This window comes from Camelus ferus, chromosome 3, assembly GCF_009834535.1.
Source record: "Camelus ferus isolate YT-003-E chromosome 3, BCGSAC_Cfer_1.0, whole genome shotgun sequence".
In the NCBI taxonomy this organism is placed as follows: domain Eukaryota; kingdom Metazoa; phylum Chordata; class Mammalia; order Artiodactyla; family Camelidae; genus Camelus; species Camelus ferus.
Genome location: NC_045698.1, coordinates 63641152 through 63656409, shown reverse-complemented (window position 1 = coordinate 63656409; position 15258 = coordinate 63641152). Strand labels below are relative to the sequence as shown.

The following is a 15258-nucleotide window of genomic DNA, read 5'->3' as shown; positions in this document are numbered from 1 at the left end:
TAGATTTCCATATTTAGAAGACTTCAGCACAGAGCCTAAAATATTTTACACTCAGCCTCTGATATGTAGCTCTTTCCTGAATGTTTTATGTAAACACACTGTGTATAATTACGCAGATAATTTTATACAGTATTAGTTGTGCTAGGAGTGCAGTGAAAGTTCTTTAATTCAATAATTCATTTACATTTTAATAATTTTAATAGCATAAGATTACCAGATCAACTTGAAATATCTCTGACCATATTATGTTGTGTGAAGAGTTCAAATAGTTATAACATCTTACATTATGCACAATATATTTATCACATTTTGTTATTGACAACCAAAAAGAATCTTAAATAACCCATATTGGAAAATTTAGAAACCATTTTTAATGCATTTTTTAATCCAACATTAAATATACTTAAAGAATGGTACCCCAAAGCCTTGACAGATAAGCTATCAGATTTTAAAGTATATTAGTATCTGTTTTAAGCATGTGCATGTTTGAGCCGGCCTGCATCTTTGAAATGCAGCTGATGAGATATATTACTTTTTTTTTGCAGGTGACCTGTATAAAAAAATGCATTTAATTTATTCCTTTGTAATGTAGGAAGACTAATTCTAGGTGTTTATTATGGGAAGTGAGTGAGTGTACTTTTACATGTAAAGATGGCATCTGAAGCCATTCTCCAAATCAGCAAACTTCAGGTTCACATTTCTTTCATCATGTACAGATTTAATATCATCAGGAATAAATCTAAATTGTTTGCTTCTTTCCTCCTAATTCTTGAAGCAATGTAAAAGCCTGGAGAGGTTTGAAGTGACAGGATTACAAGCAGTCTTTTGCATACATGGCCTTTAGGGATAAGCGGCTACCTTGCATCTAATAAACAAGAAAGTGAATTCGTTGAATAATGAATTAAGTGGCATAAGTTGTGATAACAAGGAGCAAATGTAACTTCAGACGAATGGTATTTGCTTTGTGTGAGGTTATCTGAGAGGGCTGATGTTCCGCCAAGGGAGACTGAAAAAGGCTCATTATATTAAGATGTTCTTTTACAGAACACAGTCTAAAATGATCTTGCAGATTCCACCCCCCCCCCCCTCCCCTGTTTGCTGAACTCCTTTGTGTGCTTCTATCAAATCAACCACCTCCACCAGGGGGATAACTAGGATTCTTTCAGACTGTTGAGTGTTGTTTAAAATGAAAATTCCTAGTGAGTTTTAGATGGGTCACCCAACAATTAAATAGAGATGTCTAATTGGTTCGTCCATATTAGGGTCAGTAGCTGGTTACAGAATAAAAGGTTGTGGTGCCCCATTGCATAGTTCTGAACCAAATTAAATTATTAATCTACTCTTTGCTTCAATGTAGCTTCACGGGGACTCCTAACCTGCCATGCTGAATAAAACAGAACGACTGCTTTACATTTTCATTATGGAAAATAATATTTTAAATTGCAAATGCTCTCCTATTTAACTTGCATTGCGTATCTCATTGGATACATAGAGAAGTCTTCAACAGTCAGGGTTTATAAGTTGTTTTGTTAATTTCTAGTTGTAGCTGGGAACTATGAAACCAACCAAAAAAGATGATTTGCATGCAATACCAACTCTCCAGCCAGAACCAACTGGACCATGAAAAGCAAAGTTGAGACTTAGGGGGCCATTATCTTTGACTTTTAAATTCAAAAGATATAATTAAACAGGTATATTATAGAAGGCTTTGTACTGTAATGCCAGCTTCAGGTAAATTCAACCATGGTATTTTCATGATAGCATGATAACAATTCCTGCAAGGGTTCAAAGTCCTAATTTTTCTAACCTTTTATAAATATTTTGATTTTTTTGTTGTTTAACTATTCTGAAGTGAATATTAGGCTTGTGGAAAAAGTATAGTTACATTCAGTTTTCTAATAAAGTGTTTAATAATGTCTTAATAATTATATTCTATTATCGATAGGAGGCACAGTTGCAGTAGAGAATTACCATATTTTCTTGCAAATTATTTTGTGAGATTTTTTTCGGTCAACATTTTAATACATGTCTACTTTTCACTTTTATTTAACATAACAATTTTACATAATAATTTTAAGTTATGAGATCCACAGCAGAATTAACTCTAAAAGCAGGTTGACCTTTAGATGCAATATGATTTCTAAAGGTAAATCTTAGTAATCACAATTGAACAGGTATTCCACTTTTGGTGTATCACATTGGCTAAAGTTTTGAATGTTATTCTTTGGTTCATTTATGTTTGAATGCATGAGTGTGTTAGCTCAGTCTGCTGGGACACACAAAAAAGTGAAGCTTTTTTTTATAAATTAGAAATATTTAACAAATAAACTAGTTTGTTCATTGATTCATCAAAAACTTAATTAGAAGACTATGTACCTACTATGTACCAAGTACTATTTGATGAGCCATGTGAACAAGAGGAAGTAAATGAGATTAAGTCACTTCTGTTGGCAGAGTTTACATCCCAGTGGAGGGAAACGAGACCATAAATCAGTCAGTAAATAAGTTAGCAAGAAAATAACATAGGCAAGTACTGGAAAGAAAGCAAGATAGCATGCAGAGAGTGACCAAAAAGGGAGCTTCTTGAGACAGCGTTGTCAGGAAAGGCGGCTTTTTGCTGAGACATTGACCATGAGGAGAGCGTTCCAAGTGGAGAGAACAGCAAGTGCCAAAGCCTTGGGGTGGAAGTGAGCCTGGCGTGTATGGAAAATGGAAAGAAGCAAGGCTGGCTTCATGGGTGTGCAACTGGGGTGGTTCCGCAGGCTTCCAGTTTTACACTCTCCTGTCACCATCTTAAAATTCACAATCCTTTTTTAACAAGGGACCTCTCATTATTCCCACAGATTATGTGGCCAGCCCTGGAAAGAAAGCTAATATAGTTAGAGTGCTGTGTGTGTGTGTATGTTTTGGAGTGGGGCGGGTATGCATAAAAAATAAGGCCAGTAAGTAACATTTCTGGGTATCTGTGGTACTGCCCTCAGCATAGTTTATGAAAGATGAGTTGCACTTTACAATACAGCCATTTTTGTTTGCTATGTAGAAAATGGAAACAAGATTTTTGATCTATATTTAGCCCAATCCTCACATACAGATGATAAATTCCTCAAAGGTGATGTTGGTCTCTTCTGTGTATTGTGTACACTTCACAGCACCGTGTGATTAGATAGTTCACAAATACTAATAGCAGCTAAAAGGAATTTGCCTTGTCTTTTAACCCGAGAGGGCTTCCTTTGAAAAACAAAAACCAAAAACCAAAAAATAAGGCATTTAGTGTTCATATTTGAATTCTTGCTTTCTTCCCACGGTCACATTGTAGTACCAAATCTGCATGATTATTTAACAATTAGGTCAAGTCATATAAAATTGCTGATATTCAACCATTTTTTCTGACCTAGAAAATGTCAGTTTCAATGGTTCATAGCAGAATGAAACTGCAGGTTTATCTGAGGAAGTAAAACAGAAATCTTACAAGCATCTTTGTAACCCCGCCGGATTTATTTAACAGAGGGAAAAACAGCCAGCACAGGGCTGCTCATTAGCGCACCATGCTGAGCAGTGCTGCCAGGTCCGCACCCACGGGCCTCCTTGGAGGTAAGTCCACATTGCAGCAAAGGCTTTCTGCCAGTCAGCAACTCCCCCCACCCTCCAATAATGGAGTCCGTGGCTTGACACCCACTTTCTACTACATTCTGCATTATAGCAGGTGATGACTTGCCAGGAATTACTATGAGTGGCCGGAGTCCGTGCCACAGTTCAGAGCTGCAGCAGGTCACAGGGCTTTGGTCTACATGCTGTTATTCACTGATAACCTTTTCTTTAAGCAAATCTATTTGCATTTGTTGATGGCCGTGAGGATTTACTCAGTGATCACTAGGTACAATGACATGATGGGGTTATGTGACAGCCTCTGACCAACAGGGGCTTATGTCATATCAGGATTTCTCTGATCAGGACAAAGAAGTGATTTTTATAATTCAAACAAGGTATTGAGATGACAGAAATCTTCTGTATGAGGGGTTTTTGTTGTTGACTTCTTAACTTTTCCTTTGGAAGGGTTATTGGTTCTAAATAATCATTATCAGTTTGCTTCTTACCCAGTATTCATCTACATTTTCATAATACCCTAAAATCCATTCATTTCTGGTTCTTCCACTGGCGTGTTCCATTTCTTGTGTTTTATTGCTTTCTTCAGTTTCTCAAAATCTTCTACACTTTGAACATTTTTATCTATACATTGCTTAAGCTGGCAGTGGGATTATGAAATATGTTCTTAATAAACTAGCAAAAATGAAAAGCTCCTGAGCCATTTTGCCCTACCTCAAAAACATTTCTTAAATATAATCATGATCCCCCTGTATGTTTTCCCAGTAACTGTCCATGGCCCTCTACTGAAAGGTGACTATACAATATACACTCAACTCCAGAACCCTGAGGTAGAAGCATGTGTTTGATTTTTTTCCTTTGTGCTCAAGCTACACACAACCTCCAAATAAAAGGTGAGAAAAAAAAATTTCCAACCATTTGGACATTGAAATCCATATAGTTTTTCCCCTAAACTTTACACTATGGTTAGAAATATCCCTCAAATGAATGAATGAATGCTCTCAAGGAACTTATGTTCCAGTGATGGAATCAGACAGACAGTAATAGCCGAATAAGATGTGGACAGATCTTAGCGCAGATATTTCAAAATGCTCAGAGCAGGGACCTGTAATCTGGTCTTGGGGAGTCAAGGAAGGCTTCCTGCCACGTAAGCTGAAATTAAACCTATTTAAAAGTCTGCACATGCTTCCTTTCTCCCTAGCCCCATGCAACCCTTAATAAAAGGATGACATACTTCAAGATTGTACCATGCCCTTCCTGGCTTCTACTCCTTTTAGTTTTCCTTTCCCAAAGAACTCTTTCTCTTCTCTGGCTACAAAGGGGTCATTTAAACCTTTCATGCTGCTTTATTACCAACCAGAAGTTTCATGTTCTGTGATTGATTATACTGGGCACATAAATCTTGGGGAAAGTTGTAAATAATATGATAAACTGTCACGTTCAAAGATAACTTTTAGAGACAAACTACACTTAAGCCAAAGGAGTGACTCTGTAATGGTGGGAATTTCAGTGACTGTAGCAGGTGAATGGGAAGTTTGGGTGGTTGTTTGTTTGTTTGTTTGTTTTTTGAGTCAGGGCTATTCAGGAGCTTCCCCTATATTCCACTAAGTAGGAAACTACCACCATTTTCTACCTGAAGAACCAATCTTTTTATTCAGTTATGAAGATGGGGACAATAAAGATGGGGAAATGAGTAAGTGAATAAAATAAAGAGATATAGAGAGAACTGGAAAGAACAACAAGAGGAAATGATCAGATTCCTTCCACCTTCCTTCCAAACTGTGTTTCTGCCACTTCTTAGAATAAATGGCATCCTTATCCTACAGCCAGCCTTACCCAATTGAGGCAGCAAGACATTGTGTGGACAGAGCATGGACTGTGGTGTCATAGAGTTTGGGGTTTGAGTTTTGGTTTTGCTGCTTGCTAACTGTATGACCTCAGACAAGTTCCCTTAACCTTTCTGCTCCTCAGTTTTGCTCAGAGAGAAAAATGTTAATACGTCACTTATAGAACAAATACAGGGATTATATGAGATAACAAACATCTGCTATATGTACATGTTATAATGGAGTGATCATCATCATGACAAACTTCTATTAGGATAGTCTCTGAACAAAGGGGACAAGTACTGTGAAAATAAACAAAGTAATTATCGTGAAGCAGTTTCTCCCCTTCAAGAGAATTCTATTGGAGTTTTATTTGCTTACTTACTGCCCTCCAGCCCAAAACCCAATTCAGGTGTGGTAAATCAGAGAGCCTGGGGAGAAGCCGAGGAAGAGACTGGGTTTGCCATAATTAGCTTGTCACTGCTAATACTCTGGGACAAAAGATATACTTTTAATCTCTTTCACAATATGGGGTAAAACTATTGCTCTGGAAATCCCACTTCTAAGGCTAGACACTTTGTATCCGAGACAGAGAGAAGCTCTTGTCCACTTTGCCACGTACGAAAATGTTTTGCTGTACCTTTACCTTCCAGGAAGAGGCAAGATATCTTACTGTTATTATGATAACCTCGTATTTTATTGTCCCATCAAAACAATAAAATGCTCCTAGAAATTGTTCCCAGGGTCTGTTTTTATATCTCTGGGAGAAAATCTCATTGTTGAGCTGAAATACCATTATTGTGGCGTTATTCACTCAGTTTCTCTAAAGCCTGGGCTTTCCAAATGGAAGACTGATTATAAATCTATGTTGTGCAGAGTTGAGGTCACATTTAAACCTTTTTAAAGGACTGGGTAACTTGGAAAGTTGCTGAATCAGAACTTTTCAACAGCCTTTTAATAAGAGTTTAAAGAGGACGGAGGGAAATATTTCCTGCCTGAGAAATTGTGGTTTCTCAAGACCTCTTCTCTTCTCAAAGATGAACCCATGGGTGTAAAAATTGTCTTCACCACCATATGTGATAGACTTTTATTTCAGTCATAGATGAGTCATTTAAAGTTTTGAATTTGCTCTGTGTCCTGCCCAGAGAGGTAGTTTAACCCCTGTGTGTAACTCTGACTCAGAAGGTTAGCATGTCCCCAGGGAAGATGAAAATATTTGTAGCTAGAAAGAATGAACAAACTAGGTTGAGCAATTTAGACTGTCCTCAGAAGAATAAAAGAAAGAAAAAAAGAATAGGTACAAATTGGCTTCCCATTTAAACTAGGAATTTGATATTTTACTGTGATTTCCCTACTCAGAAATTCTGCTTAAAGCAGGCTTCAGCTTGAAACCATTCATTTCTCAACCAAAGTCTGGATATACCCAACCAGAACAAGTGTTTGCTGAGGGATTTATTAAAACTTGAAGGTAATTTCAGTTATGAGACTCATTTTGGCTTGATAATTGTGACTGTTCTAGAGGAAATTTTCATTAGATAGCTTGTAAAACGCTGTCTCACTACCTTGGAATACATTTCCAGAATTCAATAATTGGAAGGCAAGCCATGTACGTGGTAGTTCCACTCCTCTGCATCTTATCCTCAATCAAGGGAATTTTTAGCCTTTGGCACTTTCAATTTCCCTAAATGTGAGGGAGAAAAGAGACCAGTGTTTCATTTGGAAAAGAATTTCCAGTGTTAATCAGCTCTCAACAACAGTTAAGTTTTGGCTTTGGCAGGTTTCATCACAGTGCACTTAGTTAAGTTTGCAAATACTAAGATTAGTATGTGTACTACTTCTAGAGAATTAATGATTCACTGAATGGTGTTAAATGGATGCATAAGTACTCGACATAAACCTAATCTGTATCATGACTGTGTCACTGTATATAAAGTAAGGCTGGACTGTAGATATTATTAATATGGTTTCATATTAATTAGAATCTGGGTGAAGTATCTAAAGTTTGCTCTTTTATGTGTCAGCACTTTGGTATTTCTCTCCAATAATCCTTACACAATCCAATGATCTGCGAGCTCTAGATATTAGTATTTTTATATTGAACAAAATTAGGCTCAGAAAATTGACTTGCCCAAGGTCATACAGTTAGAAAGTGGTAAAACCAAGACTCAGTTCCAAAACTCTTAATACTTGAAGTCCACAATTCTTCCGCACAACCCAGTGCTGCCTTAATCAGGTAAGGCTGCTTGTAGAATAAAAATGTCATTTATTCCAAGAAGTGGCAGAAATACAATGTGGGAAGAAGGAAAATTCTTCCTGGGGCATAAAAACGGACTGGGCCAGTAGGAAGGACAGTTGGAGGACAACCAGCATGGTTACCATGACAGACCAAGAAAACTGTCGGGGAGCTTTGCGGATTAGCCAAAAAGAGAAAGAGCTAGGAAACAGAAAATTTGAAATATTTCCAGAGAGGTGAACAAACACAGAGCAAATGTTGAGAGGCAATTTGTCATTGATGGCTAAATTGAGTGGTGAAATTTCTAAATGCTTCGGGCGTTTGGGTGCTAGATCTGAGAGGGCTAGGTTAGTGAGAAAGTCTGTGGCAGAGGCAAGCGTCTTAAACGTAGAAAGATGGACGCAGGTAGGGAGGAGGTGTCTAGATGTGTGGGGCAGGGAAGAAACGGATCAGTTTGAGAGAAGATGGAAAGCCAGAGGGAGAGTGTGGCCTCTTGGAGTGTTTATGGGCCCAGGAGGACAGTAACTGAAGGGTTAGAGGATAAATGACACACTTCAGGGAGCAAGTGAGGGAAAATGTTTCAGGAGAAGGGAGATGATTAAGAAGTGTTGTGAAAGCTGCAAAGAGAGGTTGATGTCCCAGTAAATGGAGAATGTGAACCACCCTCTGGGGGATGATCTGATTTGGCAGTTTTCAGTCAGTGTGGGAGATACGGGATAGACTGGGATTGGGAGAAGTGTTATGCTGGAAGGGTGGGACAATAATCCAGGGAATTATGCATTTTGACGGTCCTTTCTCACCACCTAGAATGAGATCATGGAGCATTTTGAAACCCCTCTAGTGTAACAACAAGCTACATTTTGGAGTTCTTGCTATGGGCCAGGCACTGCTAAGCATTTTACTTTCAGCTAATCTTTTTTTTTTTTTTTAAATTGTTGGGGGGGTGATAATTAGGTGTTTTTAATGGAGGCACTGGGGATTGAACCCAGGACCTTGTGCATGCTAAGCATGTGCTCTACCACTGAGCTATACCCTCTTCCTCACTACTTTCCGCTCATCTTAACAGCTATCTATGAGGTATAGAAACTTTTAACTGACTTCCCATTAAAAAAAAAACAAAACAAAAAAACACACAGCTGGGCTCATAAATGGTTAAGTACCAGGATATGAAGACAGGCAGCCTTGCTCCAGAGTGTTAGGCCCAAAATTTGATGCCCTGGCTCACCACCTGGGCTAGTAGGTAAATGTAGTTTTGAGCCTCTCAGAAACACCAAAGCCAATTACAGTTATTATCTCTCAACATACAGATGTTACAGCAGACATGTGTAACTCCTTGCTGCTCAAAATAATATAACAAATAAGAACTTGAATGCTCACAGGCGTTGTTCTAAGTATTTGACAAGCATTATCTCATTTAACCTCGTACCCTATGGAGTATTACTAACCCCAATTTTAGAGGAGAAACTGAGGCTTCATTTGGGTATATAACTTGCCCACAGTCACACAGTTAGTAAGTGGCTGAGATAGGAATTCTCCCATGTTGTAATAAAGGAAATAGGAAAATGCTCAAGAGACTTAAGGAAGTAAAAAAAAAAAAAAAAAAATCACACGTGGGTGAAGGAATAAGAAAATATACAAAGAGGTTGCGATTTGAAGGATAGGCAGAATAACTGAGGGCATTTCAGGCTGAGGGCAGAAAGCCAGGACTCAAGGGGTGCTGGAAAGACAGAGGCAGAGACCAGTCATGTTAGGCCCTCACAAAGAATTGTTGAATAAATGAGTTGGTGCGTGCGTAAATGTATGAATGAATTGGTGGGGACTGCAAAAGCACAGTGACAGTGGTAACTGAAGGGAGAAAAACAGAAGAGACATGGAAAAGGCAGACTCTACAGGACTTAGTCACCAACTGGGATCTTGGTAAGAGAGAGCTATTGGGAAAGAAGGTTTAGACTTGGACAAGTTGGACCTGAAATTGCAGGTATGTATTTTGAAAAGTTCCTCCAACAATGGGAAATGGCATCTGAAATTTGGGAATAAGGTCATGATACAGACCTGTCAATTAACTTACTTCTAGTATTGCAAAGAATTAATTTTAGAAAAAAAAAAAAGTTAAAACTTTGAAAATGCTTTTAGGCCATGCAAAATTGTACAATGCTACCTTTCCATGTAAATGAGTTATTTATTTAAAAGGACAAGGTGGGGTGGGTGACTTCAGTGGTAGAGCACAGGGCTTACCATGTACGAGGTCCCTGGTTCAATCCCCAGTACCTCCGTTTAAAAAAAACACAAAACATGTTTGAAAAAAAGTCGAGAGCAACAAAGTAAAATAATAAATTGACTGATAGCAAAACTACTGCATCATTTCAAGAGAAGTTTCAGTGTTTGCACATTTCAGATAGCTGCTTTCTATGAGGTACTTTTGGGTTTATATACCAAACAAATGAGATTTAGCAAAGATGAGTTGTGACCAGGCCAATTAGTGCATTTTCTTTTATTACTGAGGTTCTGGGAAACTGATTTACATTGAAGAGAAATTTGAGGTAATGTTCTGGGAATGTGAGACTGAAATTTCCAGTCTGTCAGAGTCTTTAAGAGATTTGTGGAAGTTGTATCTGGAATTGAATTACTAGCATGACCTCTTTCTAAGTCCCCAAATATACAAAGGGTTTTGGGTTTTGGTTTTTAAAATGCTTAACATCCTTTACATGATCTATCGGAAAAAGAAAAAAAGATTATTCATTCAAAAGTAATCTCTTGATTCATCATTAAGTGCAGGGAGACATTGTCCAGCAGGTAGCTCTCCTTAAAAAGCTCAGCACCCTAGAGTCTGAATAAGAACCATGTCCACGATGGTTAGGACACAAAGGAAAATAAGAACAAGAGGGAACTTTTGGCAAAGTTACCAGTTGATACAGACTAGGAGCTTCGATCCTGTCATGATGTGAAGGCGTCAGATGTTAATGATGACTATGTAAAACAGTCCAGTATGGAAGCATCTAAGATAAAATTCTTGTAAAGTTTTGGCCAGGAACCTAAAACTCGCTTCAGTCTGTGGCTGCAATTTTTGTGCCAAGTAAGAAGGCACTTTGCTGGCTCTTTTTTATGGAAGGTCCAAATGAGATAGCTTGGAAATATGTACTTTGAACAGCTAGGCAGAGTCTCAGGAAGTTTGCCAAACAAGATTTCCAAATAAAATGTTTGGGAAAGAAAACAGGGATGGACTTTGCAGATGCTGGATGGGTTCCACCAGCCATCTGTGCAGAGAGTTACTTGGTATCACATCAGCTGAGAGCGATGAAGTGGCACAAAACTACCAGCAATAACTTCATTGTTAAATGGGTCCATTTTTCTCCCCAGGCAGCCTTCTCTTTACCAGGATAAAGTATCTGAATGTATCTGCGTTTCCTGTGAGGAAAAATAACGATGACCAAAATTATTTAAACATAAAGGAATTTTAGAAACTGAACTATTACCTCAGTGCTAATGCATTAGCAGTCAAAGAAGGCAGATTAATTTACTTACGGTGCGCTAAGTGCATTCTTGGCTCACAAAGGGGAATCATTTGCTCACTTAAGCCAGAGATCCCATTTTTGACGGCAAATGTCACTGCCTGGATTTCCCTTTGACAGTCTGGCAACCCCACACCCCTGTTATAGTATCCATTTATTTGTCTTATTTTCAGCCAGATTAATCCATTCTGTTTTGACAAGAAGACTGATGGGTAATTGATAACTGTGATAGACACAAACAGAAGAGTTGGATGCTGAATAATTCAGCACTTTTCAGTATCAATAAGAGAACAGGTTGAAGAATTTGTGTCTCTATTTACACTTAAACTAAACTAAGTCAGCCCAGACATTTATGCTGCCAGTCTATCAGAAAACCAAACAGTGTACATTCGGTTTCCACCCGACAAAATGTTTTATAAGCTTGTAACAATATGTGTGAAGCTGCCAGAATAATAAATAGGTACAGCAGCCCATGCATGCTAATGTTATGTTGTAAGCAGTTTTGTTGACAAGTGCTAATACTTCTTTCATACTATCATCAAAAGCAGCTAATACAACAGCCATTATTTGCGGGCTTTCCAAGCAAGACATGATGGATTGTGACCTTAATATGGGTTAGCCGAGTTTTGAAAGTTAAACAACTTGCAATAAATCATAGAATTATTACAATGCAGTTTAATTGGTTAAGGACTGTTTATTTCCTAAACAGGGTGAAAAATTTCTGTTTCGGCACTTTTAATTTGCAAAGTGCATTTTCATTATGAATGGCAGTTTAATATTCTGCTCTTTTGTCATGCAAAATATGCAACACACAGGCAATCTATTAATTGGACAAAAATGCATTGCAAGCGTAAATTATCCTTTATATCATCACTTGTGAATTTTTACATCTATTAAATGTGTTAAATGGAATATAGTTACAGATTGTACAACTTACAGGCTACTTCTGAAATTTGAGTCAACCCTCAAGATGATTTTAATAACCTTTAATTTTGGCAAAATAAAGTAATTAAGTAATTGTAAATATAAAGGGCATTTTAGAGAGTTGCTGCTTCCTTAAGGCATAGATGCATATGTTTTTTGATTCAGTCTTCTCAGGAAACAGACACGAGCACTGGTTCATATTGATATGTCTTGAGAAATGGAACCTACCCTCATGCATTTACTTCTTTTTTTGACACAGTGTAATTTCTAGAGCAGAAATTTCCATTGGCAAATGTGTAGAAAAAGGTAAGGCAGCAGCAAATTGATCCTGCAGCATAACTCAGCATCACTGAGTAGTCACCTCCATATGCTTTGGTTCAATGATGTGCCTTTGCACAGGGCTATTTAGAGCACAGAGGCAGTAACAAAACACTGTACTAGGAATGTTGATATGGCATATGCTCGATTTTAAGGATGCCAGATCTCCCAATGTGTTCCTGTAAGACTGCCTTAAAATGCATGCAACCTATTCATTTCCACAAAGGTCTGAGCCCATTTCTCATATTTCTTGACACCTGGGCTGTCCTTTTCAAAACTTAAAGCTTCCACTGACTTCAAACATTATCCACAGCTTAGCCCAGCCAAAGCAGGGATACTTTTGTGCAGCCACTCCAAGGCTCCGTCAAAGATACCGATTGATTGCACCTCTTGGGGAGTGATGGAAATGTTAGCTATCTTGATTGTGGTGGTGGTTTCATGGGTATATACACCTATCAAAATTCATCAAATTGTACATCTGGAATATGTGTAGTTTACTGTACAGGAACCATACCACAATGAAGGTCTTTAAAAGAAAAAAACCCAAAGATACCAATTGTCAGCAATACAAACTGTTAAAAGTAAAGTATACTTCACATAGGCACTCCATTCATTTTTCCTAGAGTACAAAAATGTTAATGTGAGAATGTGCATTCTGTTGTTTTAAAAGAAAAACAAAAGAGCAATTTTTCCATTTAAATCATTCACAAAAGCAATACATTAAAATAAACTATCTAGAACTTTAAAAAAGGAGGAAACCAAAAGTTTGCAAATTGAGAATAATTGTTTGTCTTTATGTTATACAGTAGCACAGGAGTGCTTCAGGTTTTTAGAAATTTCATTCTCAAAAAAGACAAATCTAGTTATAGAGTTTTAATCTTGCATTAATGTTGATAATTTCCCCTCCCATTTAAATGCCATGTTTACTTACCCTATGAAGTTTATCTGCATAAAAAAAGAGATGAAGTGGGGAGGATGGTGCAGTGATAGAGAGAATGAAAGATGGGGAGAGACTGATGCTATATTCAGTTGATCACTCATGATGAAGGGCTAAGGTATGAATATACTGCCCAATAAGTGACATGTAATTATTTTTATGAATTATCACTAAGTATCACAAAATATTCCATTTTAATAATGATTTAATGTCTGAACTTTATTTTCTCAATTGTATAGATAAGAAAATTTTATCAGTGACATAGCCATTACTTAGAAAATATAGGTGACTATAACCAAAACTCTACTTTATAAAGCCAATAGGAAGTTGAGTTGATTACACTACTTCCTGGGGTACTTTTCAAAGTCATAAATTAATAGACTAAATCTGTATCCTATGTAAGGATTAGGAGATTTCCTGAAAGCTCAGATACATAAAACTAAAAGTACAATGATTATAAACGTAATCATTTTGTTAATATGATTTTCTTAGTTACCACTTTCAACTAATTTTTCATCACACTTTACTATGAAACATTACAGATGTACAGAAAAGTAGAAATAATTTTACAGTAAATACCCATTTACCATCACTTTGATTCTGCCATTTTACTTTACTTCCCTTTGCACATCTTTCCATCCATCAATCCTTCTTATTTTTTGATGCATTTCAAAATAAGTTGCAGCCATTAGTATACTTCTTCCTAAATACTACAGTGTGGATATCATTAACTACAGTGCAAGTATTATTTAGTGTTTGTTCTTTCTTTTGAGGGTAAATTTGTACACAATGACATGTTCAAATCTTAAGTGTAGCATCTGATGATATTCAACAAACTTTCGCTGAGCTCCAGCCATGTTGATGAACTCTTAGATCTATTAGATGCTGACCTGGAATGAGGTTCAGTGAATATAAAAGACTCAAAAGCCATGTTTTCAGGCCACTCACTGTTGCTAGATTAGCTAATCTCCACGGCCACCTCTTCCTTGGGACATCCACGTCTGAAGATCTCAGGTTTACTCTGTTTTGCTAGGATGGGTAGTTTGTAGAATAGGGCTCCATCAACAATGGTCATACTGTCTGTTGTGTACCCCTGTCAGGTACACAGCATTTGGCTAAGTGCTATGGAGAGCACAAAGGAGTCCCAAGCTACAGAGACCTAGACATGGAGTCCCTCAAAGAGCACTTGGTAAAACTGGGCACTCCACACCTAAAGTGGGATGATTAAGATTACATAGACTTAAGCACCAAAGTGTGTAGGAGAGGAAGTTCCAGGGAGTTCAGAGGAAGGAGGTAAGAATGTCCTGGAGTGTCTGGGAAAGACTCCCTTGACTCCACAGCATCCATCTGTCAGCGAACAGAATGACCATTTTAAAAGGAAATCTGATCTTGTCAGTCCCCTTGCCTAAAACCCCTCGATGACCTTCCAGCATACTTGGAACTCTTGTGAGGCCCTGTGTGATCTGGCTTCCCTCTCATCCTCGACCCCATCTCTTCTCACACCCCACGTCCTCCTTGCAGCCTTCTTTTCCTCACACACACAAAGCTCACACCCCCAGCACAGCCTTTTCACTTGCTCCCTTTCTGTGGAACATTCCTCCTCCAACTCCCCCAACAACAGATCCTTCTCATTATTCAGGTCTCAGGCCCAACATCCTGCTGAAAGGTCTTCTCTGCCAAAGAAACCTACACATACTCCTACAACCACCCCGCCCTGAGTCAAAAATCCCTTGATGCAGGAAAAGAGTTGTTTGGCTTGGAGCAGTTATCATGGGAAGTGAGTGTAGAAAGTTTGTGCAGAAGATTATTGGAGCAACATCTGAATGAAATTAGCAATAAACTAGGAAAGAAGAATCAAAAAAATGAAAAGGAAGTACCAATAGAACTTAATGAACATAAATATATGGC

General features: G+C 37.9%; 1 protein-coding gene and 1 long non-coding RNA gene across 8 annotated transcripts in view; one reads left to right on the top strand and one right to left on the bottom strand.

The window, feature by feature from the left end:
- KIAA0825 (KIAA0825 ortholog) overlaps positions 1-15258 on the top strand; it is a 349875-nt gene that overhangs the window by 272135 nt on the left and 62482 nt on the right. The window lies entirely within an intron of this gene.
- LOC106730296 overlaps positions 10139-15258 on the bottom strand; it is a 76889-nt gene continuing 71769 nt past the window's right edge. Inside the window, exon 4 of the long non-coding RNA XR_001366751.2 lies at positions 10139-11067. This is a non-coding gene — a long non-coding RNA (uncharacterized LOC106730296). The remainder of the gene's footprint in view (positions 11068-15258) is intronic.